Source organism: Bos indicus, chromosome 3 (assembly GCF_029378745.1).
Source record: "Bos indicus isolate NIAB-ARS_2022 breed Sahiwal x Tharparkar chromosome 3, NIAB-ARS_B.indTharparkar_mat_pri_1.0, whole genome shotgun sequence".
In the NCBI taxonomy this organism is placed as follows: domain Eukaryota; kingdom Metazoa; phylum Chordata; class Mammalia; order Artiodactyla; family Bovidae; genus Bos; species Bos indicus.
Genome location: NC_091762.1, coordinates 73,216,795 through 73,244,035, shown reverse-complemented (window position 1 = coordinate 73,244,035; position 27,241 = coordinate 73,216,795). Strand labels below are relative to the sequence as shown.

The 27,241-nt window shown below is 33.8% G+C and overlaps 1 protein-coding gene and 1 pseudogene across 2 annotated transcripts in view; one reads left to right on the top strand and one right to left on the bottom strand.

Annotated features, from left to right (window-relative positions):
* NEGR1 (neuronal growth regulator 1) overlaps positions 1-27,241 on the bottom strand; it is a 1,040,964-nt gene that overhangs the window by 868,100 nt on the left and 145,623 nt on the right. The window lies entirely within an intron of this gene.
* Positions 19,550-20,366, top strand: LOC109556166 (small ribosomal subunit protein eS1-like; annotated as a pseudogene).

Genomic DNA, 27,241 nt, shown 5'->3' with positions numbered 1-27,241 from the left:
TCCTGAATCAGTCACTTACAAACTGGAATGGATTCAGCTGGCTTCTTTGGTCTTTCTTTTAATCTCCTTTTTGTACCATTCTGCATGACAATGGACATAGAGTTCAGAATACTTTCCATACTTCTCTGTAGCTGAGATGCCAACAGGGACTTAGGTTCTGTCACTCAGAAAGTGGAAAGAGAGGCGGCAGGTCATACTGTGTTCATTTTAATAGTAAGGATCTAGAAAAAAGGCAATGCCAAAGAATGCTCAAACTACCACACAAGTGCACTCATCTCACACACTAGTAAAGTAATGCTCAAAATTCTCCAAGCCAGGCTTCAGCAATACGTGAACCGTGAACTTCCAGATGTTCAAGCTGGTTTTAGAAAAGGCACAGGAACCAGAAATCAAATTGCCAACATCCAATGGATTATCGAAAAAGCAAGAGAGTTTCAGAAAAACATCTATTTCTGCTTTATTGACTATGCCAAAGCCTTTGACTGTGTGGATCACAATAAACTGTGGAAAATTCTGAATGAGATGGGAATACCAGACCACCTGACCTGCCTCTTGAAAACCCTGTATGCAGGTCAGGAAGCAACAGTTAGAACTGGTCATGGAACAACAGACTGATTCCAAATAGAAAATGGAGTACGTCAAGGCTGTATATTGTAACTATGCTTATTTAACTTATAAGCAGAGTACATAATGAGAAATGCTGGTTTGGAAGACGCACAAGCTGGAATCAAGATTACTGGAAGAAATATCAATAACCTCAGATATGCAGATGACACCACCCTTATGGCAGAAAGTGAAGAGGAACTAAAAAGCCTCTTGATGAAAGTGAAAGAGGAAAGTGAAAAAGTTGGCTTAAAGCTCAACATTCAGAAAACTAAGATCATGGCATCCAGTCCCATCACTTCATGGCAAATAGATGGGGAAACAGTGGAAACAGTGGGTGACTTTATTTTTGGGGGCTCCAAAATCACTGCAGATGGTGATTGCAGCCATGAAATTAAAAGACGCTTACTTCTTGGAAGGAAAGTTATGACCAACTTAGACAGCACATTAAAAAGCTGAGACATCACTTTGTCAACAAAGGTTCATTTAGTCAAGGCTATGGTTTTTCCAGTAGTCATGTATGGATGTGAGAGTTGGACTATAAAGAAAGCTGAGCGCTGAAGAACTGATGCTTTTGAACTGTGGTGTTGGAGAAGACTCTTGAGAGTCCCTTGGACTGCAAGGAGATCCAACCAGTCCATCCTAAAGGAGATCAGCCCTGGGTGTCCATTGGAAGGACTGATACTGAAGCTGAAACTCCAATACTTTGGCCACCTGATAAGAGCTGATTCATTTGAAAAGACCCTGATGCTGAGAAAGACCAAAGGCAGGAGGAGAAGGGGATGACAGAGGATGAGATGGTTGGATGGCATCACCAACTCAACAGACATGGCTTTGGGTAGACTTCAGTTGGTGATGGACAGGGAGGCCTGGCATGCTGCGGTTCATGGGGTCACAAAGAGTTGGACATGACTGAGTGACTGAACTGAACTGAACTCAGCAGGTATTTCGAGGCTTACATGACAGTTCTGGTAGTGGCCAGAGTGGTGTGCTCCTGAAGTTCCCTACTTCCTAATTGTGGCAAAGTAGCAGTTCTGCAATGTTCTCTAGAGATCATCACTGGAAGCCTAACCTAGAGCCTGATTCTCCTGCCTTTCTGACAATTTTAAGCATCCAATTTCCTAAATTAGATCTCTTTTTATTTAAAATGACTATAGGAGTTTCTCTTAGCTAAACTCTGATAGAAATATATATATATATATATATATATATATATATATATATTATATACACATAAATCATAATGTGCATAAAACAATTACATGTATATACAATATACAGGTAATATAAACGGTAAAGAATCTGCCTGCAGTGTGGGAGATTCAGGTTTGATCTGTGTTGGGAACATCCCCTGGAGAAGGGAATGGCTACCCACTCCAGTATTCTTGCTTGGAGAATCCCATGGACAGAGGAGCCTGGTGGGTGACAGTTCATGGGGCTGCAAAGAGCAGGATACGACTGAGCAACTAACACTTCACTTCAACTTCACTTCATTATATATACACGTTACACACACACACACACACATACCTATATGTATTCATATTTTGGGAGCTATTTCTAAGCAAATTTTAAATAAACATAGTTATGATGATTAGACATTTTATTTCTTAAGCAACTTTTATAAAATTCAGGCCTACCTATTATACATATATAAAGAATCTTACATTTTCTGAATCTTACTGAAATTGTTTAGTTTCTAGATTATATCCTAAAATCTTTAAATTTATCAGTATAGCTAATCTATTTAGATTGTTAACCGGCCTTAAAGTTAAAAAATAATGAAGGTTATTTTATTTTCATCTAATGATCTTGTCCATAAGGTTTAATATTTAAAATATGATACTGACATTTCTTACATGATAGCTGTGTTAGGTATTAAGCTAGATATTGGGAGTTTGAAAATATTGAATCTTCAGTTGGAAAATAAATGTTAATTTATAAATTAAAGAACTATAATTAGTAAGTTGATTAGGATTTATTTCATTCTAGAATTTGATATGTTACATAAGCTAAGAGGCTAAGAGTAAGCAATAAATTACAGAGTGATATGGTAAATGCAATTATAAATGTTTGAACAAATTGTCCTAGGAGCAGATGAGAAGGTTTGTTTTTTTCCCCCAAAAAATGGGTTGTGGAAGACATTATCAAAATGAGTAAAAAATGGGTCTCGAAGGATGAATAGCAGTTTAGCACATGAAAAAAGAAGCCATGAGTATAAATGTCAATTTAAATAAGGAGAATGACATTACACACTGTATCTTCATAGTGCAGTGAAGGCAAAACAAATGGAACAGGTAAGCGTCAAGTAAATTTAATGTTCTCCGTAAGCCCTCGGTTTCCTGAAATAAAAATATAATAATCATTTTGTTTGGTAAGAATAAAACCGGTCTCATTTTGTTAAATAGGAGAAAGATGACAAAAGCTTATTAGTAAAGGTATTTAGATTTAAAATTGTAGTATCTTTTGAGATTGTCTTTTAAGAAATGGTGAAGTCACACATCCATCCTCAAAATGTAATATATATGGAAAGATTAATGACTTGATTACCCCAATATTTTAAAAAAGCAGGGCAGAATGGTTATGAGGATAAAAAAGCAGTCTAAATTAGAGGAAAACCATGTTTCTTGTGTGATACAAAAACTGATCAGGTTATCATATTGGGATAAATTATATGGCAAAAGATAGGTAGTATTTGTATTGTGGTGAATATCAACGTATCTTAGTGATTTTCCAATGAGGGATTATTTTATCCTCCCTACCATCTCAACCCCTCAAAAAGGACATTTAGCAATGTCTGGATATAGTCTGGATTGTCACAACAAGGAATTGGTCTTGGTATGTAATGGGTAGAGGACTTGAATCCTGCCGAGTATCCTACAATGCCCAGGACAGTACTCCACAACAAAATTGGCATTTTGGATAACTAGCTCAAAATGTCAATAAGGCCAAATTTGAGAAACACTGGAATATCTTTGAAGAGGGCTTTTCATAGTGAATTTGCAGACCATTGTCTCACTTGGCCATCATCTAAAATGGCTGCATAAGCTGGAGGATGATAGCTTCACTTATTTGGGTCTCATGGTGAGTTTAAAATAACCACATATAAATGAATAAATAAGAAGAATGACTTAAATGAATATTAAATCTCAAGCTATAACCTGAAAAAATGAGAAATTTGGGGGATATATGCAGGGCTTCCCTGGTGGCTCAGAGGTTAAAGAGTCTGCCTCCAATGTGGGTGACCCAGGTTCAGTCCCTGGGTTGGGAAGATCCCCTGGAGAAGGAAATGGCAATCCACTCCAGTACTCTTGCCTGGAGAATCCCATGGACGGAGGTGCCTGGTAGGCTACAGTCCACCACGACTGAGCGACTTCACTTTGACTTTTCACTTTCAGGCTTTCTCACAGCTAGCCTACTGTCAGAGTAGTGCTGATGACAAACACATGGAGTCTAAGTTGGCTACTCTTTTGAAAACATGAAACTTTGAAAATATTGAGACTGTTATATATTTGAAAGCTGCTAATAGAGAAAATCTTAAAAGTTCTCACTGCAACAATAAATAATTATAACTGTGAGCTGATGGATGTTAACTAAACATTGTGGCAAGCATTTTGTAATATATACATGTATATATTGAATTATTATGTTATACACCTTAAACTAATACATTGTCATGTATCAAGTATTTCTCAATAAAGCTATCGGCAAAAACAAAAATCAAAAAGCTACAGCTGACATATTTAATGGTGAAATATTGAATACTCTCTGTCTGAAGTGCCAGCACAAAGCTGTGGAAGAAGAGCTATGATTTATTTTCAACAAATGAGGCTCGAACTTTTGTATATCTATATGGGAGGAAGAAACCGACAAACTTTACTCCTAACTTACACCATATATAAAAATTAATGAAAGATGATTAATAAATATGAGTGCAAAATTAAAATAATCAAGCATCTAGAATACATCATGGGAGAATATTTTCATGAACTTAAAGTAAGCAAAGATTTCCTAAACAGGGTACAAAATAAAAAAACCATAATAAAATAAAAACATAATTGGACTTCATTGAAATTAAGAACTTTAGTTAATTAAAATTATCAGTATGAGACTGAAAAGACAAGTCATACACTAGGATAACATTTTCATTATCTATCTACCAAAGGGGTTATATCTAGGATGTATAAAGAATTAGCACAAATCAAGTAAGACCAAAAATAAATAAAGAATAGTCAAAAAGGCTTGAACAAATAGCACACCAAAGAAACTGACCAAATGCCCAATAAGCATTGAAAAGATAGTCAACACAATTATTCATCAGGGAAATGTCACTTAAAATAAAAATACACTATATAATACATTTACCAGAAAGTCTAAAATTTAAAAAATTGAAAATACCAAGCATTGGGAAAGATAACTGGTGGAATAACTGGAACTCTCCTGTGATTATTGGTAGAAGTGTAACTTTTGAAAACTATTAAAATTTTAGCTATTACAGCTAACCATATACCTACTCTACAATTCAGCAATTGTACTTCAAGTATATGGCCAAGAAAGATGAGTATATATGTCCAACAAAGCACAAGAACAAGAATATCCATACCAACTTTATTCATTATAGAAGAAAGCTAGAAACAACTCAAATGGTCATCATCAAGAGAATGGCATACTAATCTGTTGGGTATCCCTATAGTAGAAAACAAACCAGCAATTTACAGCCACTGTGGAGAACAGTGTGGAGATTCCTTAAAAAACTGGAAATAGAACTCCCTTATGATCCAGCAATCCCATTGCTGGGCATACACTCTGAGGAAACCAGAAGGGAAAGAGACACATGTACCCCAATGTTCATTGCAGCACTGTTTATAATAGCCAGGACATGGAAGCAACCTAGATGCCCATCAGCAGATGAATGGATAAGAAAGCTGTGGTACATATACACAATGGAGTATTACTCAGCCATTAAAAAGAATACATTTGAATCAGTTCTAATGAGATGGATGAAACTGGAACCTATTATACAGAGTGAAGTAAGCCAGAAAGAAAAACACCAATACAGTATACTAACGCATATATATGGAATTTAGAAAGATGGTAACAATAACCCTGTGTACGAGACAGCAAAAGAGACACTGATGTATAGATCAGTCTTATGGACTCTGTGGGAGAGGGAGAGGGTGGGGAGATTTGGGAGAATGGCATTGAAACATGTATAATATCATGAATGAAACGAGTCGCCAGTCCAGGTTCTATGCACGATGCTGGATGCTTGGGGCTGGTGCACTGGGATGACCCAGAGGGAGGGTATGGGGAGGGAGGAGGGAGGAGGGTTCAGGATGGGGAACACAGGTATACCTGTGGTGGATTCATTTCAATATTTGGCAAAACTAATACAATATTGTAAAGTTTAAAAATAAAATAAAATTAAAAAAAAAAGTAATGAACTACTGATAAACACAACAAGATGAGTGAATCCCACAGATATTTTGTTCCAAGTAAAATGAATTGATGTTAACAGAAGTTAGAAGAATGATTACCCCTGGTGGGTGGCTAAAGCAGCAGGAAATAACTTTCTAATGTAATAGAAATGTTTTGTATCTTTATCAAGATGATGGTTATTCAGAGGAATCATATGTAAAAAGTAATTGAGCTGTACACTTCATATTTGTACATTTTCTTATTATATTTATTTTAGACATAATTTAAAAATGCTAAACCTTAAAAAAGAAAATACCATGTATAAATATTATAAAATGAATATTTGAAAAAGAAGGTTAAATATGTTTTTTTCACATCCAAAAAGTATTTTGACAGCCCTGCAAAAAGGAGAAGGTCCATCTGCAAAATACATTTTATGAATAGAAAGAGTGATTTACTGATGAAGTTGAATCTTTTAGGAAAAATGTGTAAGCAATTCAACAATATAATTGAAAAGATAGGAATCTGTAATGGTACCATGTATCCTGTAAATAAACTCAGCAATTAAGGATGAAATTAGCCACCCAGTACAAATATCCTTTTAATGTTTTATATATATGTGCATAATTTAACACTTCTTAAGATGCTCATTTAACAAATGCTATTTTTTGAAGATGAAATTAAGGTCTATTAGAAATTCATTCCATTTTTCCTTACCCTTTGCAATTTGCAGTGAACCATGCATCATTCTGAAGCTGCACAATTTTAAATAGTTTTGTAGTTCACTTTAACACACAATGTTGTCATATAAAATTTTGTTTTAAAAAATGATCAGTAATGAAGGTAACTACACTTGATGAAACATAAAGCACTGGGGAAGAATAGAACAAATTTTTGCATATTTATATATACCATGATTATACTTAAACTTTAAATTTTCGGGTGTTCAATGAAGTAATTTTTCTTTCATATTGCACTTAGTCATTTTCTTACATTTCTGTCATGTACTTTTAATGTAAACAACTTTCATTATAAACTGCTACAATTTATAATGCTAATTCTTTGTCCCATTTAAAACTGCATAAATTTAGGCTTGTTAATATATCCAAAATTCTACTATTGTGATACATCTTTTACATTGACATTTGAAACACATACACACACACACTTATCCACAAAACACCCACACTGACACCCACACATATCAGAAAGCAAAGGTCAATTTTATCAAACATCAAAATTTTATCTACTATTTTTAAAAACTGCTGAAAATTTTCAAAAAATGCATGGAACTCTTAAGAAGTGACAGTCTAGATTAGGATTATGAAGTAGGCAAAAATGTAAGGGTACAGAAAGCAAAATATGTTGGCAGGTGAAGTAGGAGGACTTTATTTATTCTCACTCTTTTTTTTCCAGAAAAATGATTATTATCCAGATAGTTCTTCAAAATCCACTAAAATAAATAAATAGGAATAACAAGAGTTTATTAATTGGTCTATGATCATTAAACAAAACCATTACTAAAAATATCATTACTATACTATACTACTAATAAACAATTTATAACTACTATAACTTTTGTGGGGCAATGCAGAGGAATTTTCACTTTCACTCTTCACTTTCATGCATTGGAGAAGCAAATGGCAACCCACTCCAGTGTTCTTGCCTAGAGAATACCAGGGATGGGGGAGCCTGGTGGGCTGCCGTCTATGGGGTCGCACAGAGTCGGACACGACTGAAGCGACTTAGCAGCAGCAGTAGCAGCAGCAGAGGAATTTTAAGGTTTATATGAAAAATAACTTTCTATTATTTTTATGTAAATATTGTTTACCTAGACAAAACACTGAAGACTAATTGTTTCCCAAAAAGGAAGTTAACTTTAAAGCATGCATAATTATTATTGTATTGGTTTTACCATATATCAAAATGAATCTGCCACAGGTATACATGTGTTCTCCAGGAAGAATTTATAATTATTATTGATACCACTACAAAAACATATTTCCTATGTTTGTTAAAGAAGAAAAAAACCCAAAAACTCCCTAAATAAGCTCCTAACTGGAATTGCTACAAATATATCAGAACATGTTGTCTTTATCTATTTCCAGAAAACATTAAAACACAGCCTTCAACAAGCTGTTCTCATTTATAATACAGTGCATTTGTAGTGCTGGCAAATGGGAAATCCCAGAATGGGTGAATAAACAGGAAGCTTCAGCTAGCGTTAACAATCCCACAGATCCCTGTTTGTAAAGAAATGGCCTTTGCAAGAACATGCACAAATGTGCAGTGTCATATTTAGTAGAAAACTCGTGAATTTTTTTCTTAATTCATTTAGTAAACATATTTTTTCATATACCTAAACAAAGTCACAAGCTTGTGACTTTGGACATGTTTATGAAGACCATATATATTTATGTATGTGTGTGTGGGTGCGTGTGTCTGCATGTATGCATGCTAAGTCACTTCAGTCATGTTCAACTCTTTGTGACCCTATGGACTGAGGCTGCCAAGCTCCTCTATCCACGGGATTCTCCAGGCAAGAATACTAGAGTGGGTTGCCATGCCCTCCTCTATGGGATCTTCCCAACCCAGGGATCCAACTCGTGTCTCCTGCAGTTCCTGCATTGGATTCTTTACCGCTGAACCACCAGGGAAGGCCATGTGTGTATATGTGTGTGTGTGTGTGCGCATTATATATGTATACAAGTATATATAATATGTATATATTTATGTATACATATACATATTGTATATGTATATGTGTATGTATGACTATATTTACATGGTTATATATAATTAGGTATGCATGCAGACACAAATACTGTATTCTATGTACATATGTATCATACACCTATGATTTAACAGCAGATGTTAGGACTTGTGTACCAAGTTCTTTAATTGCAGAAACCATCAGCATGACATGAATTGGAGAGAAACTATGTTAGATAGGGTGGTCCACTACCACTTAGGGATCGTTAGATTTAACAGTCTTTATGAATATCAGAAAGTATTTACAGTAGCAAATGTCACTACTCCTTAACATGTTGGAATGCAATTCTTCTCTGTAATTCTATAACTACCTTAACACAAAACAGTGAGGTCCAGTAGCAGTTAAACTGTGACTTGTTTAAAATACATTTTAAAAATACAAAATAAAACAACTCTGTATTTCATAATGATGACTAACAGGTTGTAGACATATTCAAAACATGTCAAAATAATGTAAGCTATCCTTTGAGAACATATAACGCTTCCTGGAATGCTCTTTTAAAGCTTTGTTAATGGTTTTACATGATCTGAAGTAAGTCTCGTGGCAGCAGTTTATTTGGGAGCACTACTCAATCTTCATGAAAAATTCCTAAACTGATAAGCACCTCTTTAATTATAACCATAGACTCAAATATTATTTTAATTGCTTCTATCCCTTACAGTCAGTTTCCATGCATTTTTGCTACAGTGAGAGAATGTTTTACTTCACAAATCAAATTTGGTCATGTAAGCAAAATAGTCATGAATAAAATCAGTCCAGTAGAATTTAACTTTATATTATACAATCCTGACATTATGTTAGTATAACTCCTGTAGGTATATACAACAAGTAGAAAAATAAAATTCCCCTAGAAACAAGTAAGCCAACACAGAAATATCTTTTGCTTAATATCACACAGTGTAAAGTGCTTTAAAAATGCTCTAAGATCATAGCAACCATAAATTCTAACTATAGGTGGACATTTATGTGGAGATAAAGGCAAATGCTTTGGGTATAGACAAAGAACTCAGCAGTATATAATATATTAAATTTCTAAAAGTTTATGAAGGAAAGTAAAATTTAGAAAATACAAAGCTTCTCTTAGCTTTCAAGCAACAGAAAAAGTCCTTCAGAGGGGTGTGATGTAGGTGAAGAAATGGCATCCTTTTTGTATTCTCAGCCTAATAAATTAGTCTTAAATATGAAAAAATCATTACCTAAAAGGAGGAGGTAACATATTGTTTCATGTAATTTATTTAAAAAGATAGAATTCAAATGATGCTTTGTTACAACAACTAGATTTATGATTGTGAGCATTTGAGTACCTATAAAAGCACAAGGGGAAGATGGATTTATTTGGGATTTCCCACACATGCAAAATTACAGAAGTGAAAGACAACCACTTGCCCAGGGGGGTGATTCAGCCTCAGTTAGTACTGGTACTGCTTCAGCCAATGGAAGAAACAGATGTTCTTTTAAAGTTATGTATAAATCATCTTTTTTGAAACTAGAAATTTATCATTGGTATAGTTTATATAATCTGAGATGTAATGTTTGAGGAATTGGAAAGAGACTAAAAACATAGTTCTCCCTTCAACTGTAGAAGCTGCTGACTTGCAAATCTCTTGCCTTAAGGTTTACTGATGATCAATAGTGAGAAAATAAGAAAATAGAGAATTTCTGAGCCAGAACCAATGAGGTTTTTTTGCTCTCCCATAATCTCTGTAGCGGAGAAGGCAATGGCACCCCACTCCAGTAGTCTTGCCTGGAAAATCCCATGGATGGAGGAGCCTGGAAGGCTGCAGTCCATGGGGTCGCTGAGGGTCAAACAGGACTGAGCGACTTCACTTTCACTTTTCACTTTCATGCATTGGAGAAGGAAATGGCAACCCACTCCACTGTTCTTGCCTGGAGAATTCCAGGGATGGGGAGCCTGGTGGGCTGCCGTCTATGGGTTCACACAGAGTCGGACACGACTGAAGTGATTTAGCAGCATAATCTCTGTAACTCTGTAATTATGTAATCTCCATAATCTCTGTAGTCCACGGGGTCTCAAAGAGTTAGACACAACTGAGCAACTGAACTGAACTGATAAAAAATCATTACCTAAAAGGAGGAGGTAAAATATTGTTTCATGTAATTGATTTAAAAGATAGAATTCAAAAAATGCTTTGTTACAACAACTAGGATTTCCTGTGAATTCTTTTTAAAGAAAATTAAAAAAAAAAGAAGTTCAGAACAAAATTTAAGTTTTTAGAATTGGGGTATAAAAAACATACAAACAAAACAAAATAGGAAAACGGCAGCAAAACTTTGAGCAATATGACGATGAATAAAATTACTTGGAAACTCAATAATACATAGAAACATTTAAGCAGAAAGTAAAGAGCAAATGGCTCACAAAATTGGGATTAATTTAACTAAAATGATCCTCTTCCCTGGTGGTTTAGACGGCAAAGAATCTACCTGCAATGCAGGACACCCAGGTTTAATCCTTGTGATAGGAAGATAGCCTGGAGAAGGAAATGGCAACCTACTTCAGTGTTCTTACCTGGAGAATTCCATGGACACTGGAGCCTGGCTGCCTACAGTCCATGGGATCACAAAGAGTCAGACAGGACTGAGTGATTAACACACACTTCTAATAAAAATGAATTTGATTGCCAGTATGGGGGCAGGAGGAGAAGGGGACGACAGAGGATGAGATGGCTGGATGGTATCACTGACTCGATGGACGTGAGTTTGAGTGAACTCTGGGAGTTGGTGATGGACAGGGAGGCCTGGCATGCTGCAATTTATGGGGTCGCAAAGAGTCGGACACAACTGAGTGACTGAACTGAACTGACTGATGGATGTACAACATTATGAGAAACCTAATTCCATTGTTTCTACTCTGTTATATTAATAACTGCCTTTAAGTAAGTTAGTGATAGAAATGATATGTGTTAGCTCACTCGGCCGGAGAAGGCGATGGCACTCCACTCCAGTACTCTTGCCTGGAAAATCCCATGGGCGGAGGAGCCTGGTAGGCTGCAGTCCATGGGGTCGCTTTCACTTTTCATTTTCATGCATTGGAGAAGGCAATGGCAACCCACTCCAGTGTTCTTGCCTGGAGAATCCTGAGGACGGGGCAGCCTGGTGGGCTGCCGTCTTTGGGGTCGCACAGAGTCGGACATGACTGAAACAACTTAGCAACAGCAGCAGCAGCAGCAGCAGCAGCTCACTCGGCACTGAATATTTTTCATTTGTAGAATTAGGCTGGATTTTACAACAAAATCATTGATAAGTATATGAGGTATGATGTTGAATTAATTCTGAGCTAACATTTCCATTCTAAAGGAGATCAGTCCTGGGTGTTCTTTGGAAGGACTGATGCTAAAGTTGAAACTCCAATACTTTGGCCACCTCATGCAAGGAGTTGACTCATTGGAAAAGACTCTGATGCTGGGAGGGATTGGGGGCAGGAGGAGAAGGGGATGACAGAGGATGAGATGGCTGGATGGCATCACCGACTCGATGCACATGAGTCTGGGTGAATTCCGGGAGTTGGTGATGGACAGGGAGGCCTGGCGTGCTGCAATTGATGGGGTCGCAAAGAGTCGGACATGACTGAGCGACTGAATTGAACTGAACTGAACTGAACATTTTCACTGATAAAAATATTGGTACAAATAATTTCATTTGAAAATACAAAATCACCTGAATGATCAAAAGGGACTATAATTTCCTTATTGTATAACATATAAGTCACATTTTAGAATGAGTACCAATTTTTTACTTAAAAATATACTTTTCAATATCAATAATGATAAAATGATTTAAGTCAGAAGTTACTCTAAATTACTTATTAGTTGATACATTTCACTCAATAACATGCAACCCAGAAATAACCTTAGTAAACAAACTGTTAGGATGAAGAAGTGACATCTGTATACAGTCACTATTGCAAAATGTATTACTGTGATGATTTATCATTCAAATTTCCTATTATATCTACCTAACAAAGCACAAAGAAAGATTATTATGCAAGCTATGTAAAAAGCCTTCCTTCTTTAATGAAAAACTGAATGTCCCAAATAAAACTCTACATGAGCACATAAGCTGGGGCATATGTATTTTTATTATTGTTCATCCACTAAGTCAGGTCTGACTCTGTGGCCTCATGGAATACAGCACGACAAGCTTCCCTGTGCTTCACTGTTTCCCAGAGTTGTGCTCAAACTCAGTGCTGGTGGTACCATCCAACCATATCCTCTGCCAGCCTCTTCTTCTCCTGCTTTCAATCTTTCCCAGCATCAGGGTCTCTTCCAATGAGTCAGTTCTTTGCATCAGATGGCCAAAGTATAGGATTTGACTTCAGAATCAGTTCTTTCAATAAATATTCAGGATTGATTTCCTTTATGACTGACTGACTGGTTTGATCTCCTTACCTTCCAAGAGTACCTTCCAAGGGACTCTCAAGAGTCTTCCCCAGCACCACAATTTGAAGGCATCAATTTTTTGGTGCACAGCCTTCTTTATGTTCCAATTTACAATCTGTTCATGACTGCTGGAAAAAGCAAAGCTTTGACTATACAAACCTTTGTAGGCAAAGTGATGTCTCTGCCTTTTAATATGCTGTCTAGTTTTGTCATAGCTTTTCTTCCAAGAAGCACATGTCTTTTTATTTGTGACTGCTATTACTTTCACTTTTTTAAGATTGAATTTTATTTTATCTTGAAGTTTGTTCATAGTCTCTATAGTAATAATAGAATAACACAATTTTCATAGCACTGTAATTACTATAGGATGCCAAGAGTTGGACTATGATATAGAGGACAATATAAAATGTCCTTTATTTTATATGCAATTAAAATTTTAAATTTGGTCCCTTAATTACATAGTAGTGGTATATGAACTACATACACCTACTATCTATAAGTTATTGGCAAATAAGATTATTATGAAATTCAGCATTAACATAAAACAGCAGTTTATTTTATGAAAATTGCAAGGAAATATTACTGCTAGTATGGATATAAGTAGAACACAAAAAGAATATTAAATAGATCAAATATAGTAGCTAATGCTTGGAGGTGGTGGTTTACTCGCTAAGTCATGTCTGACTCTTATGACCCCATGGACTATAGCCTGCCAGGCTTCTCTGTCCATAGGATTTTCCAGGAAAGAATACTGGAGTTGATAGCCATTTCCTTCTCTGACCCAGGAATCGTCCCGACCCAGGAATCAAACCCAGGTCTCCTGCATTGCAGGCAGATTCTTTACTGACTGAGCTATGAGGGAAGCTAATGCTTATTGTATTCAATTATTTATGAAGTAATGTAAAGCAATAATGAGACCTATGTTTCTTTTGAAAGTTTCATATTTCTTACTCCAAATCAAGAAATGTCAACTGCTAGAACTGGTGGAAGTGTGTGAAAGCCCTTTAAAATAATTGAAAATGATCAATACTTTTTTTCCCTAGGACAAAAAATTGAAAAGCAAACAAGTTAAGTGATATGACAATGGTCATACAGCTGGTGACACAGATGAGAGTAGATTGTAGTGTCTAAACTTTTAGTTCAAAATTTTATTACATTTTGGTGTTCCTCATAGACAGCCTTCCCAACACTGAAGTAAATTTGCCTTATGATAGCAAGAATACTGAATCCTAAACAAAAATTGTAGGACTACTAGTGATAGTCTATTAGGCAATGTGATTTCCTCTTGAAAGTCATCACAAAATACATTTGCATGTGTACTTATTAGAGAGAGAGTAAAAGAGGGACAGGGAGAGAAGCATTTTGGAGAAAAAAGGTACTGGTGGAGATGAGAGTTTTGTATTACTCTCTCCATATTATTTATTTCTTGATCTTTACAAATTCTAGGAACAAAATTTTCAAAACCAAACTACAATTTTAAAACTACAGCTACAAAACTCTGAAACAATCATTATTTTTATTTGTCAATTTTTTAATATAAAAATATATTATTTTTAAAAAATATCTCTGTTAGCTATACTGAATACATAACTGAATCTTAATGAATATATGTTGTTTTATTAATGTCTGAATAAGTCTTCACTACTAAAATTAACTGCCAGAGAGTCCTGACTGTGTTTTTAGCTTCTGTCACTTTCCGAGATACATAAATTTAACATTATAGGGTGAAAGTCCACATGCTTAGAGGCAGCATCATGTAATGGCACAAACCTAGAGCCAGAGACCAGGTTCTACTTCTATATGTTATTAATGACTTCTAGGGAGTTGGGCTAGTTTTTTACTTTGCCTGAGCCTGTTATTTCTTCTGTAAAACAACTGTAGTATCAAGAACTGTCAAAGGTCAGAGATTTTATCCTACTTGTAAGTTAATATGTCAGCATTCCACACTTAAGACTGACAGTAGACTCTTGGATCAGAGACAAGAACTTTATTACTCAATACAAGCTTCAGATTCTCATCAATTCCCTTCCATCCCAAGAAACAAGGTGGTGATGCTGAATGACTTAGATGGATACTATAAAGTAGGCTTATGTTACAGTGGAGGATTTCTGAATTTAGAAAAAAACCAATTCTATAAGAGGGTTTCAGCAAGCCTCTTCAACACTTTCTCCAGAGGGAGATCTTATTTTGATTAAAGTAAACTCAAAACAATCCATTTTTTGCCATGGAGGAAGATAACATCTCTTTCTTCTAAGTCTGCTTGCTTCGGAAACATCCTTGAAAAGATAGTCAAGGACAAAAGTTGTCACACAATGTATAAAAACACCATGGAAAATTGCCTCCCAACAGGTAATAACACCATCCCTGTGAGCCAGTCTATATGAATATTAGCACTCACAAATGTAAAAATTGAAATTTGTTATATGTTATTAGTTATTACCACTAGAAATTTTCTAAAAATATTTAGCTTTTGTATAATGAAATGTTGAAGATTCAAAACTTATTAAGTTGGCATTATAGTCTAATTTGTTAAGTAACTCCCAATAAGGCTTGCCACTTTACACATATGCATTTTATATGTAAAATAAACTAACAAAGAAGCAGCCAACAGTCTTTAGTGCCCTCAAGTCTTTGATAAAACATCCTTGGAAAGACACACAGTTCATCACAATCAGAGAATATTTAACTCACAATGTTTCTCTTTCTAAAACTAAAGGGAAATAAATGCAAACATATATTTACAATCATATACCATTCCTTCCAAAATCTAAACAAGAAAGTGGAAGTAAACAACATTATTTCTAACTGGTTAAAAGAAAACAAAACACAAAATAAAATCACTGATAAACATTAATTAGAAAAGTATTTTAGGAAGAAAGTAAATGGTATGAGAACATATATTCAAAAGAATATTAATAACTTCATTTAAAGGTACTGACCTTCCACAGGCTTACCCTCTGAGCCACCAGGGAAGCCCAGAGAATCTTAAAGAACTACTTAATCTAAACTTTGAATTATCTGGATAAAAATCTTATCTCCCGTTGATGATCACATTAAGTAAAGCATGAAATATTTCTCATTAGCTACAGGATATAGGTCGTTAAAAGCTCAAAGAGTGTAGAACCATAAGCTAAGGTTGCATTACACAATATAATCACATTGGATCATGATAAAGCATTACATTAAGATTTTGCGATTGTGTTAAATCACTTTAAGACTAACACATATTCACAAGAACAGGTGCAAAACATTTGGGCAATCAAGACAAAAAATATTAAAGTACGCCAATAAATCATGAAATCTGTATATCTGAAAAATAAATCACTGCCCCACGTGTGAAGGATAATAAACAGAGGTGCCACAGCATAAACATAACTCACAGTAATAATTTGAAATTGAAATAATAATAGAAAATATTCATAAATTGCATGAAATGATTTTTATACTATAAATACTTATGGAAGCCATTTAAAAGTGACCATTCACGCTAAATGAAATCATTTCAGAAATTCTATACATTTTTAAGTAAAGTCATTTTACAAAATGCAACAAACATTTTCTATTAAATTGCTCTGGTTTAAGAATACTTAACCCTTTTAAATGATATTGTTAAATTTCTTGAATAAGGCTAAAATTTCTGAAGCCATATTTATATTGTTTGATACATATTTAGTCACTTGAGAAAAATGCCTTTGTTTTTCTATATTTAGTCATGCTAACAGCAGTACATCCTAGAGCAAAAAAGAATAAATCACATTCAGTCAACATTTAAGTTATTTATTAATAGGTACACAATTTTGTTAATTGCTTTATATACCAAAATCAGTGAAAGTGAATGTGAAAGTGAATCACAAACAGTGACTGAGAAAGAAACATACAGCAAAGACTTTTGGCCAAGTAGGGATAATGACAAGTGATATGAAAGTTAAGGGGGAAGAGTTTCCTAAGAGATCAAAGTAATAAAATGCTGCAGCGTAGGCAAGCAGGAAGGCATCTGAAGGTCCAATTTATTTCCAGGGTTTGGAGTAGAATCAAATTGCCAGGTTTAAGAGAATGAATGAAAATGAATGGAAATAAATAATGTTGATTACTCTCTCAGTTAATGGCATATCTATTCCACTTGTAATTGTTCAGAAGAAATAGCTTAGAGTCATCCTTCATTCCTTTTTGTTTTTTTTTTGCTCTGATACTTCATATCCCATTTATCAGAAAATACTGCTAACTCTGCCTTCAAAATATATTGAGAATATAACCCCTTTCACTGAGTTGTTAGTACCCGAACCAATTCACCATTACCTCTTGCTGGGATTATGACAATAGTCTGAAATTTGGTATCCTGCTTAGACAGTTTCACACCTAGTCTCTTCTTAATCCTATTGCCATAATGGTCCTGTTAAAACCATAGCGCCGTTATGGGAAGCCCTCTGCTTAAACTCCCTAATATGGAGTATTAGGAGTATTAGTAATGAGGAGCATCACTTCATTTTGAAATGTAGTACACTTTTGAAATGACACTTCTTTAATTAATATGATATCACTATTCATGAACTTTACTATTAACACAGGGCAGCTTATAACTCCAGTGAGTGAAAAGAGAAATCACCAAATCTCAGCTGATTTTATAGCAATCAAGAACAAAAATAACATGTATAATATATTCTAAAAGACAGTTGCCACCTTCTATTTAAGGCACTTATGCTGTAAAATTAAAAGATGATTATTTTAAAATTTGAAACAGAATCTAAAGTGTATAGTGCAAGGGCCAGAGGATTTCAAAGATCTATTGGTGAAGTAAAAACTAGCCAATAGTGGAAGGGAGCTAAAATTTTTTCTTTTACTAAACAGTCATGAAGGCGTCTTCAAGTTGTCTTTGAGATTTTATTTATTTGAATCGGAAAAGATATCTGTTCAGCTAATTTTAAGATTTCTTGAAAAACTACAAGACTTTTTAAAAATAGCTTTAACAATACATACATATCATTCTTTTAAAATTAAAAAATTAGTTTGCCACAACTATATTCATCTACAAATAAAGACTCATAGACAGAGTTATTAATCAATCCATACTTTTAAATTAACTAGCTTGTCACTTTTGCAGATATGCAGGAAAAAATCCATCATAAATTTGATTAGCTTTAAATATATAGCTCCTACAGTCTAAATTACTACTTGGAAGCCAAATCTTTTGATATGAATTAATAAATACAAAATTCTTTTCATATCTGAAAAATGTACCTTTTGATGTTAAATTGTGCTTTCATAGTGAGAATAAAAATGCAATGAGAAATGCTTTTTTCCCATAAAAATTTATTCTTTCAAGGAGGTAAGCTAATGAGACAAAACAAAGTAAAAATTTTTTATACTATATAGTAAAATACTATTTTCCAGCTTTTCTGAGATATAATTGTCACATACCATTGTGTAAGTTTAAGGGGTCCTACATGTTGATTTGATACAGTTATATAAATCAAAATGTGTACAACCACAGAAGTAGTTAACACCACTATCTCTACCATATCTCATATCTACCATTTCTTTTTTGGTGGTGAGAATATTTAAGATGCCAAAAGGCGAAAAAAAAAAAAAAAGAGCAAAAGTGGAATAAGGAACAAATAAGACAAAAAAAAACCAAGATCATAGACCTAAATGTAATATACTGATAATCAAACTAAATGGAAAATGTTCTCAACATCCCAGTTAAAAGGCAGAGATTGTCAAACTGGATTACAAAAAGCAAGAACCTATTCTATATAGCCAGAAATACACCATAAATATAAAGGCATAAATAAGTTAAAATTCAAAGATGGGCTAACATACTCTACACAAGACTAATCAGAAGGAAGTTGGGATCATTATACAAATAACAGAACAACAACAACAACAACAAAAAAAACCCTTACTTCAGAGCAAAGAATATACCAGAGATAAAGAAGGTGTGTTCATAATTATAAGATGTAAATAATTCAAGAGGACAAAACCCTAAATTAATTTCACCTAATAAAAAGTTTCAAAATATATAAAGTCATGCTCTAAAACTGAAAGAATAAATGGCAAATCCACAGTTAAAGTTAAAGGTTTCTTAAGTATCTATTAATAATAATAGAATAAGAAAAAGCATCTTTTATGATATGAAACACTTTAACACCATCAATGAACTTATTGTAATTTTACGTTTATAGAATACTCTACCAGACACAGCACGGTATACATTCTCTTCAAGTGCACGTGAAATATGTATCAAGATAGGCTTTATTATGGCTCATAAAAAATTGTCTCAATAGATAAAATTCAAGTCTTAGTATGTTCTCTTTCCACAGTGAAATTAAATTGCAATTAAAAAAAATAAATACCTTTTGGCTCTCTGAGCGGCACCATGGCGATCGACAAGAACAAGCGCCTTACGAAAGGAGGCAAAAAGGGAGCCAAAAAGAAAGTGGTTGACCCATTTTCTAAAAAAGACTGGTATGATGTGAAAGCACCAGCTATGTTCAATATAAGGAATATTGGGAAAACATTGGTCACGAGAACTCAAGGAACCAAAATCACATCTGATGGCCTCAAAGGTCATGTTTTTGAAGTGAGTCTTGCTGATCTGCAGAATGGTGAAGTAGCATTTAGAAAATTCAAGCTAATTACTGAGGATGTTCAGGGCAAAACCTGCCTAATTTTCATGGTATGGATCTTATCCCGTGACAAAATGTGCTCCATGGTCAAAAAATGGCAGATCATGATTGAAGCCCACGTTGATGTCAAGACGACCGATGGTTACTTGCTTCGTCTGTTCTGTGTGGGTTTTACTAAAAAGCGCGACAGTCAGATTCGGAAGACCTCTTACGCCCAGCACCAGCAGGTGCACCAGATGATGGAAATCATGACCCCAGAGGTGCAGACAATGATTTGAAAGAGGTGGTCAATAAATTGATTCCAGATAGCATTGGAAAAGACATAGAAAAGGCTTGCCAATCTATTTATCCACTCCATGATGTCTTCGTTAGAAATGCTGAAGAAGCCCAAATTTGAATTGGGAAAACTCATGGAGCTACATGGTGAAGGTAGTAGTTCTGGCAAAGCTACTGGGGATGAGACAGGTGCTAAAGTTGAACGAGCTGATGGACACAAGCCACCAGTCCAAGAATCAGTTTAAAATGCAGACTTAATGGTGACAAATAAAAGATCTTATTTGTGGTAAAATAAATAAATAAATAAAATTTCCTGGAAATGTCCCCAAACTGGAACTAGATAAAATACTTCTAGATAACTCATGAGTCAAAAAAAGAAAAATAAGAAATTTGTGGCATGTTGTTGAACAGTATTCAGGGGAATTTTATAGCACTATATGCCTAGATGGGTTTCCTTGGTGGCTCAGCTGGTAAAGAATCCACCTGCAATGCAGAAGACCCCAGTTTCATTCCTGGGTTAAGAAGATCTGCTGGAGAAGGGACAGGCTACCCACTCAAGTATTCTTGGGCTTTCCTGGTAACTCCAGCTGGTAAAGAATCTGCCTGCAATGTGGGAGATCTGGGTTTGATCCCTCAGTTGGGAATATTCCCTGGAGAAGGGACAAGCTACCCATTCCAGGATTTTAGCCTGGAGAATTCCACGGACTGTATAGTCCATGAGGTCTCAAAGAGTCGGAGATGACTGAGTGACTTTCACTTTCACTTTCATAGGCCTACATTGGAAGTAAAACAGGTCTCAATTCAGTAACGTCAGCCTTTCTCTTAAGAAATTTTAGAAGAAGGGAAAGACACAATCTTTTATTGTAAATATACACCAGGAAATTCAGATTATTCTTAATATGAAATAAAACATAACATTAAAGAAAACAGAAATATAAGCTCTAGTCTTTTTTTTTCCAATTCCTTTTTTCATTGCAATTGAGTTTTGAGAGATTTTTCTGATGTTTATTTCTGATCATAAACATTTGATATTGATAAATTATTTAACATGTGACCTAAATTCAAATTTTATTTAAATATGTATTGGCAAAAAAGAATACTCAAAACTTAACATCCTAAACACACATGCACAAACAAACATCCATACACACACAGTGTGACATAAGCAATTCTTAAGGCTCCAGATGCACAGGCACCACGTCCCTTGCTATAGTATTAAGAATTTTAGCCAATGATGTGAACAAATTCTAAGACTTAAGTATGTGATGAAGCACATTAGACAATAAAGCAACCCTAGCTGATGTGGAGTTCTTTCTTATTACAAAAATATAAAATACTAAATTACATTTTATAAATTGACTTAGAAATATTCATGTTTTTGAAGTTCCAAAAATTAGATATAAATGAGAGAATTACATGATGCCAGAAACAGAATTTAAAGCTAGATTTTTACAACTGAAGTATAGCTGATACACAATATTAATTTCTGGCATACATCTTATGATCCCAATATTTTTATAGGTTGTACTTAATATATAATTATAAAATAATGCCTATATTTCCTTGTGTTATACAATATATCCTTGTTGCTTATCTATCTTATACATAGTAGGTTGTATCTCTGAGTCCCACACTCCCACCTTGTGAGACTGGGCATCCTTGCCTCATTCCTGATTTTAGAGGAAAAAACTGAGAAGCGTTTTAACTGTGGCTTTGTCATAAATGGCATTTATTATGTTGAGATATGTTTCCTGTATACTTACTTTTATGGGCTAATTCTTTTAAATCACAAATTGGATGTTGAGTTTTGTCAAATGCTTTTTCTGCATTTATTGAGATAATTATATGATTTATTTAATTTTTTTTTATTGAAGCACTGTTGATTTACAATGTTATACTAGTTTCAGATGTACATCAAACTGATTCATGTATACATGCATCATGATACATGTATATCTATGTTTTCAGACTCTTTTCCTTTATGGGTTACTACAAAATATTGAGTATAGTCCCCTGTACTATACAAAAGGTCCTTGCTGGATATCTACTTAATACATAGTAGTGTGTATATGTTAATCCAAAACTCCTAATGTATCCCTCCCTCTGCTTTCCCCTTTGGTAACCATAAGTTTGTTTTCTATGTCTGTGGGTCTATTTCTGTTTTGTATATAAGTTCATTTATATCTTTTTTTTAATTTCACATATAAGCAATATCATATGGAAAATCAAAATATATATAGAGGAACAACAAATGGATTATTACGTGACTTATAAACAACATTAATAAAATATATAAATACAATATAATTTTCAAGCTGCTTAAGGAAAATATCTATGACCCTTGAATTCTAGACCCATCTGAACTGTCACTGAAGAGACCCATTTGAACTTCACTGTCAGCGAAGACATTTTCTGATACAACAGAATGTTCTTCATATATTGTTGCTCAATGTACTTGGGTAGAAAAGAAGGAAATATACAAAATTCAGGAGAAGGGTGTAGGGTGAAAATATCAACAGTAAGCATAAAAATTAATGATTTTAGTAAATCTCAATATGCACCACAATAATTTACAATGGTGAGTTAAAACTATAGAATTAAGACAATATAGAATAACATCAAAGGTTACATGTGAGGAAAATCAATATTTAAGCATTCTGAATCCTGGAATGTTTAGGCGGAGGATAAAGCTACAAACTTTAGTGTATTGTCAAATTGAATATATTTGTAAAAATCCAAAGACAACTATTATAAAAGCAGAAATATAAACAATTTAAAAGTGGTATCATGGGGAAAGGAATATGAATTGCAACCATCAGACTGGATGCACCACCAACAACAAAATAAAATATATCTAAAAGAAGGAAGCAAGGAAGGAAGGAAAGGAGGGAGGGAGGGAGAAACGGAGGAAGAATGAATAAAGAGAAATATCCTGGAAACTATATTCATACAATACTATAAAGCAGATAACACGAATGAACTAGAGCATTATTTTAGACATGAATAAGTCACCAAAATGGCATGTTAGTGGGAAAAAAAGGAAATGATCAAAATATAGATAACGTATGGTAAAATCTCCCATAGGTAAAGAATCTGCCTGCATGTAGGAACCTCAGTAAATGCAAGTTCAATCCTTGGGTCGGGAGAGGGCCATGGCCACGCAGTCCAGTATTCTTGCCTGGAGAATTCCATGAACAGAGGAACCTGGTGGACTATAGTCATGGACTCGCAAAGAACTGAACACAACTGAAGTGACTTAGCATGCATGCATGGTACAATTTATGCTTTTTAAAATATATTAAATGGGTATTATTACTATTATACACAGCATAAAAATGTAGGAGGTATACATACATGCCAACTTCACTTTGCTTATGACATAACTTAAGGTTAGGAGAAAAGAAAATTATGGAGTGAAAAATTCTGAGTTTGATTTATAATATTCTATTTTTCATGTTTTTCTTGCTGTAATATGTTATTCTTTTAAAAATAAAAGATACAAAATAAGCAGCTTGAAGTGTCAGCAGTTGTTATATCTATTTGGGAGGTAGAGTGTTATGTTATTCTTTATACTTTTATTTATTCTTCATTTATTTTTATTTTTTTTAATTTTATTTTATTTTTAAACTTTACAATATTGTATTAGTTTTGCCAAATATTGAAATGAATCTGCCACAGGTATACATTTGTTCCCCATCCTTATTCTTCATTTATTTTTAAACATAAAATATTTTATTCTGAGGCAGTAGAGTTTAAACATTACAAAAGTTTCAAAAGCATGGAAGAAGTTATAAAACAGGAGTATTTATTTTCTTAGACCATATTTATATTACATATTGTAAATAATTTCAATTAAATTATTTCTTTTCCATCTACCATGCCTCCTTTGACAATAGCCAGGTTTGGGCTAAAATTTTCTCTATCCCATTTTGGATGTTTAGTACTGGTAACTATAGCTGATCTTATAACTTTCCTTGTTTTTGGAGTCTAGCCAATAGGTAAGTTTACCACCTCATTGTTGCTTGATATTCTCCAGAAGCATCATATTATTAAATTATGTCCAATAATCAGGAATTAAATGGTCAAATAATTTTGAAAGAGACCTTTAGTTCTAATAAACTGAACCACAGAGAAAAACTGGTTGTGAAGGGAGAATCTGATTTCTGAATCCATGTCACCCTATCAATTCCTCAGCTTCTATTTCTACTTGTGTCTGTATTCTGCACTTCAAATGATTTCAGACAATTTCATATTTATAAAAAAAATAGAAGAGGAAATAATTAAGGAACACTTTTGAGAAATACTAGAAAATTTTCATTTACTGAAAGTTTTTCCATATTTTATATAAAATGTATATTATTGCTTAAAAATAACAAACATGTTCTTGTTTAAGTGATAGATGTCTGAAGTTAATTTTGCTTTCATGAAATTTACATACAATCTGTAGTAAAGGGAAAGAGTTTAATAGCAATATATATTAGAAATAAGTAGAAATTGGGCAAAGACTTAAGTTTAGGGTCAGAATTCTATCTTGATTCCAAAGAGACACTTATATTTTTAATAATTTTTAGAGGCAGATTATAATACATGTATATTTGCTTCAGGAACTCTAGTTTTATACCAAGTAACATGAACAATATAAAAACTGCTTTTTCTTAGACAGTTATTTTGAATATAAATTATAAATTGTCTTTCATGTGAACTAAATTGTTAATTTTTTAATGAAATAATGCATTCAATTTGCTGTATGCAATGAAATACATACAAAATAATAACCAATTATTTCTGGGGCATCATCAATTAGATATATTATTGATAAATATTATGATTAGATAAGAAAGGAAATTTTCACCTTGTCATTCTTTCAGTATAATTTTCCAAGAAAGATATATTTAGATTTGAAAGGAAGTTAAAATTGTTAATTTTTTTCAATAGAGATATCTTGAACATCTAACATGTGCCAGATAATTTTCTGTTTGATATGGCTATAAAGATTAAAGATGTAGACACCACAGTTATACTCACCAACATCATATGAATGCCATGTAATATAATAAGTACTAACACAGAAGTACTCAAAATTCAAAAAACTAAGATCATGGCATCCAGTCCCATCACTTCATGGCATATAGATGGGGAAATAAGTATATGGGATCGCAAAGAGTTAGACACAACCGAGCCAACTAAACAACAGCAACACAGAAGTACGCACAAACTACTTGGGAGCATATTAAATTAAGAATATTATGTTAGAAAAGGGGGACATCCTAGGGAAAAAGACTCATGTGTATAATTCATATGTAATCCATATGGTCAATTCAAGAAACCACAAAGTAGCTCACTAGTACAGAAAGATAGACCATGTATACCAAAGATACAACTGGAAATATATGGACTAATCCACGGACATGGCTTATTTCTGAAATAAGCAAGTTTCTGTACCTATCATGTCTAAGGAATTATAAAATTATAAATGTTAAATTTTATCCAGACATTTTAGTATTGACATGTCATGAATTTACACCAGGGAATTAGATTAAAAGATATAAACATATCACACATTTAATAAAGAAGATTGCACACTCATCCTTATGCATTATCTTGAACTTATTTGGAAGTTGGTTACTAAAATTTAAGTAATTTATTCTCTTATTACAATACACCACAATCAACAGGATTGCTACTAAATTTATTGAGACCTTTTATTGAACTTTATTTTAACAAATCAACAGTAATAATATTGGTCAACAGTGACAGCTTAATTAAAGCAATATATTTTTCTAAGATTTGATTAGTGGAACTCTTTGTTTAAATGATGGTAACTACACCTCTTTGACAAAATCTACAGGCCCTTAATAAATAGTTGTTGTTGTTTTTTTTAAATGAACTTGGAATCATACACACTCCCTTGGGTTGAATTGCCACAAAAGAAGGATTTTCCCTTAATGCAGTGTGTCCCTTGGTTTATGGCTGTCTAGCATGGTAGGGGTTTAGCAAAAATAAATCTCTAGTCAAACAATGACAGTTAGTACAAGTAAAAAACTAGAAGTTTTTACTCAGTGCTATCAAGGTAATAATTAACTATTTATAGCAAAAAGAAAAAGCATGATAATAAAAAAGTCAGAAGTTAATAAAGAAAGGGAATGAAGTAACTGCATGCACACCATACCCATGCAATCATCATAAATATCCTGATAAAGAAGCCGTCTCTTTAACAAAGCAACTCTGTATCAGAGAATGAAACAGCAGAAACTGGAGAGGATCCATAGATCATTTTTCATTCTACTTCATCAGACTCCAACTCCATGCCCTCCTGAACGCAGAGATAATTCATACTTAGATTTCAAAATTTAATGCTTTGTTAGGGAGGTTTCCCTTGGTCAAAGTGTGATTTAAAAAAAAAAAAAAAAAGAATTCTACAAAGCAAAAGGTAATTCTGAACCAGAAAGCATGGAAATAAAGATTCACGGTTATGACAAATACTACTGATCTTCCACATAAGTAAGCCAATTTTCATATTTTAAATACAATTTTAGGATACAACGAAATTATTACTACCAAAACAACTGTCCCACAACCAATGTGATGTGAATGATTCAACAGAAAAGATAGTTTTCCACTACCACAATCACTTTAGACAGGCAATAAAATAAGATGAATATTAAACATAATAATCTGATTGACTGATTGAGATAGATAGGGGAGAGAGAGAGAGAAAGGGAGAAAATACATATTGCTTTATGGTTTAAAATTACTTTCATACATTTTCTCATATAGGCAAATAATTAATCTGTTGAATGTCTGTTATCTTTCAAGGAACATTATGTACACAATATCATTTAATCCTAACTGCAACAGTCACTCAAATACTAAATCTGGCTTAAACAATACCTTTTTTTTTTTTTTTTTTGGTTCCTGTTCCAATCATCTTTAAGTGAAAACATATCGTTTTAGCTAAAATGCATGATACCGAGAAAAAAGAAGAGTATCCAAAATCTCCTATTAGACATTTCTGGCTAGCATGTTCCAATCAGTTGCATTATCTGATGAGTGATTCATAATCTCTGAATGTGTGTGAGAATGTTTGTGTGGCATCTGTGTTTGTGTTGCAAGCAATCAGAAATAGTAACTGAAGAATGACAGAGAGA